A 6371-nucleotide genomic window follows, 5' to 3' on the forward strand; every position below is an offset into this window, starting at 1 on the left:
CTGTCCTGGGCCCTCCCGGCCTCCCCCTGGGGGAGGCCGGATCCTGGGCTGTGTCCCGGCGCCCTGTGCTCCGGGGCCTGCGCTGTTGGATTCGCGCTCCCGCCCCGCAGCCCCCTCCGCGGAGCCGCCGCCCGAGCCCCTCCGAGCTGCTCCGGGTCCCGCCGAGCGCTGCAGCCCTTAGGGAGCTCGGCGCATCTCCCGGGGCGCAGGTGCCTGTTAGTGTCCCCGGGAGCCCGAGGGCATCCCCGCCCTCCTGGGTCCTGCTCTATCTCCCTGCGGGCCCCTTTCCGCCCGGGAAGGTTGGTGCAGCTCCTGCTCCTCCGGGACGGGGCTCTCCTGTCCTGGGGACACTCGCCCCGACCTCAGCCCGGCTCCTCGGTGGCCCCTCCCCCTTGGGTGTCTTTTGTGTCTTTATTTCTTTTTCCCCGTCTTCCTACCTGATAGAAGCGCGAACTCTTCTCACTGTAGCGTTCCAGCTGGTCTCTCTTTAAATCTCAGGCCGAATTCGTAGATTTTCAGGATGAATTGCAGGTTATCTAGGTCATTTGGTGGGGACAGGTGACTGGGGACCCTACTCTTCCCCCATCCTGCCCCTCCTCTTCTTTTCATTTCTTAACTAGGATTTGTGTTACCTTCTCCTGTCTTTTTCTTCCTCCAATACATGTTTGGTCCCTTTTGTGTTTTTATCATCTAACATATTGTATTTCTATATGATGTAGATACATACTACAATAATATACATGTTGCTTTATAAGGTTTTTTTTAGATATTAAGAAACAGGAGAAATATGAAGGTATAATGAATTTTTTTAAATTTTTTAATTTATTTATGATCGTCACACACAGAGAGAGAGAGAGGCAGAGACATAGGCAGAGGGAGAAGCAGGCTCCATGCACCGAGAGCCCGACGTGGGATTCGATCCCGGGTCTCCAGGATCACGCCCTGGGCCTAAGGCAGGCGCCAAACCTCTGCGCCACCAGGGATCCCAACTATAATGAATTTTAAGTGTTTCTTCATAATAATATTAAATTACATTCTTTTTTTTTTGTTTTTGTTTTCTGTAGATTCAAATCACTCCTTTGTATCACTTGCTTTCAGCCTGAAGAATTTTCTCTTTATTTCCTGTAAGGCAGGTATGCTAGCAACAAATTCTCTTGGAATTTGTTTACCTAAGGTAGTAGCCAGCTTGCTCTGCCATAACAAAATACCACAGAGTGGGTGGCTAAAGCAATAGCAATTTATTTTCTTACCTGTCTGTAGCCTACAAGTCCTGGATTAAATTCCAGCAGTGTTGGATTCTGGTGAGAATTTTCTGGCTTGCAGATGGTCACATTGTCCCCCATGTTCTCACATGGCAGAGAAAGATGTTTCTGGTGTCTCTTCTTATAAAGACACTAATCTTGTAGAATTAGGGCCCAACCCTTATGGCCTCATTTAACCTTAATTATCTCCATAAATGGTATTGTAAATACATTCACAGGCTGTCGGGGCTTCAGCATATGAATTTTGAGAGAATACAAACATTCAGGTTATAGAATATAGAAGAATGATAGAATATCATTCTATTCTAGATATAGAATATATAGAATGTCTTTATTTTGACATAATTTTATTTTATTGATATTTATTTTTTGAGATTTTATTTATTCATTTATTCATAGAGACACACAGAGAGAGGCAGAGACACAAGCAGAGGGAGAAGAAGGCTCCCTGTAGGGAGCCTAATATGGACTTGGTTCCAGGACCCTGGTATCACGATCCAAGCCAAAGGCAGATGCTCAACCACTGATCCACCCAGGTGCCCCCTGATATCATTTTAAAATGTAGTTTTCATGGTATAAAAATTTTGGTTGAAAGTTGCCTGTGTTTTGCTTTATTTTGCTTTTTGCACTTTGAATATATCATTATACTTATTTCTGACCTCCATTGTTTCTGATTTGAAATTAACTGTTAATCTTACTGGGATTTTTTGTTCATAATAAGTCATTTTTTTTTTTTGCTGCTTTCAAGATGTCTGACTTTCCTGGGTCTTATGTAGATTTCTTTGTGTTGAATTTTTGAATGTGTTAATTAATTGAATTTGTCATGCTCTCAGAAATTATTTCTTTGAACATTTTTAATTCTCTTTTGTATGCTAGTAGTCCATTATTTGTATATTGCTATGCTTAATGTCAATTTTTTGCTGAGTATCTGTTCATTTATTTTAGTTCTTTTCTGCCAGCTCAAGTCTAATTTTGAAACTCTCTAGTGAAATTCTTGTTATTATATTTCTCAACTGCAGAATTTCTATTTTTTCTTTAATTATTTGTCTCTATTGATATCCTTTACTTGATAAGACACTGTCATAATTTCCTTTAATTAATTATACATTATTTTCTTTAATTCTCTGAGTATAATTACACTACTTTTAAATCCTCTAGCAAGTTTTTTTTTCATCCTGTGTAGGGGCCACATTTTCTTCTTCTTTTGAATGTACTGTTTTTGTAGAAAACAAAACTTTTAAGACATATACTGTAGCAAGTCTAGATACTGATCTCTTCCCCCAGCTTATTAATATATTGTGCTTCTCTTCCCCCCAGCTTATTAATATATTGTGCTTCCTTATATGGTAATAATTTGGGTATAGTAGTTCTGTGAAGCCTATTTTTCTCTCAAGTGTACTGATTCTGATGTTCTGCTCAAAGTTTTGCTCCTTTTTGAATTTTAAGCCTAGAGTCCTAGGGTCTATCACTTGGTTAATACAGTTTAGTTGCCAGACATTGATCTGTCAGAGATTCTGTTTAACCCCTTTGAATTAGCAAGGTTTCCCCCTCCCTTTAATGTTAGATCTGCAACCGAGTTCAAGATTTATTCTATTGTTGAAGGAGTTATGAGTTTTCTACAAATTCTCCTAGAGAGATTTTTCTCAAAAGTTTCCTCTCAGCCACTCCTGAGATGAAAGATCTTTGAATATACACAGCCTTTTCCAGTAGGGATGAGTAATTTGGGGGTTTTCTGACTCTCTTTCCCTGATCTCCCAGATAAACCTCTATTGGTATTGCCTGTAGCTCTTAGGCTCCACTAATTGCTAGCTGGCTTTAGTAATACCCTGGGATACAGTGTGCTCCATAGTTGATCCAATTAAGTCAGGCCTCTTAATAGAAGTGGGCTGTTGACAGTCTTGACATTTTTCTGAGTAGAACCCCAGGTGTAACTTGTATAGGGCAGGCACTGGTAGAGGGAGTTGCTCTCCACTGGCTGCCCCACCTGTATTCTCCTTATGAATAAAGAGTTATAGTGTATGTGTGCCAAGGGGAGATGGAAACAGGTGTCAGCACTGACTACTACCCGTTATGGATGTTCTGCAATTCAGAACCATGGAGGATAAGATTTGGTGGTTCTTCAGCTTTCTAATCTATCCAGAATAGCTTTTTCATTTGAGGAAGTTGGGACAAAGATATTTGCCATTTTTCTGTCAACTCAGCTAAAGAAGTCTTTCCATAATATAAAGCTATATGGAAAAGTGACTGAATTCTTCACAAATTGCCCTGTCCAGATCCTCCCTACTTAGTGAGATTTGGGGGTGGATAAATGATCATTACCACCTAACTGCTACCATATACTCAGTGTAGGTCTTTTGCAGCATGGAGCTGTGGAAAATATGATCTCTTGATGCTCACTGGAATCTAGAAAGCTGGGAGGCAGAAAAGAACTGCTACTTGTCTGCAAAGCCCACTGTCACAACTCATTGCCATGGAAGAGCTGGAGAAGGAGGTGCATGTAGTCTTTACCACTAATGCCACAACCATCCATTTTTATGACCTTTGCCATGGTTTTTTTTTTTTTTTTGAATAGATGTTTCTCAGTTGGCTGTAAGCCCTTTGATCAGTTTTCACATGCTTCAAATGATTGTCTTTCCTAATTTTTATTGGCCTAAAAGGTGCCTCTCTGGGGAGCAGTTTTCCCTGAGTTTTTGTACTACTATTTTGGATGTCTTTCTGCCATGAGGTTTTGAGGATTTGAGGACTGTTCCATCTTACAAAATTAGACAGTGTTTTATCTCCATGTGTTATTGTCCATAACACTCCATGTGACTGTTGCATTAACTTTTTCACAATAGTAACTTATCTTTATTGAACTATTATTCCAATATATTGGTTTTTAACATCAAGTTTACTTTAAGCAAAAATCACTGCCAATAGGTAGAAACAGTAATTTCAGGTGACTTTGATCTTTGGCAATGCTGTAATTGGTCTACATGATACAATCAATTCATTGGATCGTTATTTTAAATGACAAACTTTATTCATTCTTCCCTTTCTTCAATTTAATTATCATAAAGCTTTTGATGGAAAGCACATTAATATTCTGGAAATGATAATATAAGAATGCCCTAGTTACTGGAGAAGCTGTTAAAAAAGGGGACACAGAATGAAAGCATGGTAGACATTGTCAGAATGGCAGCTTGGTAGGATGACAAATGTCAATTAAGAATCAGGAACTTGTCTTGGTCCCTCTTTCTCTGACATCTAGAAAGATTATTCAATCTCTATGCCTAACTTTAGCCTCAGGATATCCAAGTAAAACCTTGTATAATGATGGGAGGTAGGTAGATCACCAAGAATCTGTTTAAATATATTCTTCTGGGTTGAGAAAACTGGAATTAGAAGGAAGGGGTTACAAGGATAAGAGGATAGATTATCACAATAATGGAGTCTGAAAAATGGAAGAAATGATGACCATCTAGCACATTAGATTTCCAAAACTTTCAATGAAGTAACACTTTTTTTTTTTTAAAAGAAGAACTTAAGAAGATTCAGCTTCAATATACAAACATTTCTTTGGTGGAGGTGGGTTTGGAGCAAATCCTGCTCCAGTAACTTGTTCATACCTCCACCAGTGGGCCTGTACCCAATATTACCAATCTCTGGATGTTTGCATCTCAGTGTGGAACTTAATCTCATCCCATCTTTCCTCTATCTCATATGGTGGGGAGCACTAAAACTCATGGGGTGGCCCTAACGAAGAACATCTGGTAGAAGATATTCTATTCATTCTTAAGCCTTTATTGAGTCTTCCTAACTAAGGAGCCAGATCCAGGACAGAACCTTATTTGTGATATTTCAGCCTCTACCAGAGGAAGTCAAAAAGGCTTTACATGGTTCATTCTATATTAATAAATGAGAATTAGAAACAGCATTTTGCTAGTATTCACATAGGTTGTAGTCAGCTGCATACCCCCTTTCCTGATACTTGAAAATCTAATTAGTTCCTAGAGAGAATGAGGTGTGTTAAAACATGAGAAGAGTATCTTGGATGAATCTTTAAGCTCTGAAACGCTTTTAGCTGCCCTTTGCAAATCTGGGGTACAGCTACAGAAAGGGAGTGCACCATGGCCTTACCATGTGTCCTCTGAATTTGCTGTAGATCTGTTTTTGAGATACAACCTTGTCTTGCTTTGGGATTCTGTAAAGCTGAGGAATTGACCCTGCAGCAGAAGCTAGAGAGTAGTTCACTGAGGCAGCAAACTGGAAGAAGGGGCTGGTGAGAAGTTGAAGTCTATAGCTGGAGAACTCCCAGATGGAGCCAAAACAGCCAGGGAGACCGTCTAGAAGCACTGTCTTGGCAGGGATATGGTCCACAAGTCCACCCAGCTATAACTGGCTTCATTAGAGTGAAACAAGAGATCAAGGCATATCACCTAGAAACCATTTATTCCCTCCCCTTCCTCATATCACCATGAAGATGAAGAAGTTCCCTGCCTTATAAACTCAGGAGCTGGGAGACTGAACATTTGTATTAAGAAAAATTAGACAGTCAGTTGGATTGTATAAATTAACATGTTGCACTCAACATTAAGTGGTGAGAAACTAAAAGTAACTGACGTTTTATTAACTGGAAGGCAGAGGTTTGCACTTTGGCCAGCAAAGGAGATGTCTATCGTCAGGTCTGTCTCATGTTCTGTCTCCCTCTCTGATATTTCCCACTCATTTTTTCTCCTTTCCCCTTTATTTCCTTTAACTATTTTTTTATATTCCCCAAATGAATGAGACCATATAATGTTTGTCGTACTCCGATTGACTTATTTCACTCAGCATAATACCCTCCAGTTCCATCCACGTTGAAGCAAAAGGTCAGTATTTGTTGTTTCTAATGGCTGAGGAATATTCCATTGTATACATAGACCACATCTTCTTTATCCATCATCTTTCGATGGACACTGAGGCTCCTTCCAGTTTGACTATTGTGGACATTGCTGCTATAAACATCGGGGTGCAGGTGTTCCGGCGCCTCACTGCATCTGTATCTTTGGGGTAAATCCCCAGCAGTGCAATGGCTGGGTCATAGGGCAGGTCTATTTTTAACTCTCTGAGGAACCTCCACACAGTTTT

Source organism: Vulpes lagopus, chromosome 24 (genome assembly GCF_018345385.1).
Source record: "Vulpes lagopus strain Blue_001 chromosome 24, ASM1834538v1, whole genome shotgun sequence".
Taxonomy (NCBI): Eukaryota; Metazoa; Chordata; class Mammalia; order Carnivora; family Canidae; genus Vulpes; species Vulpes lagopus.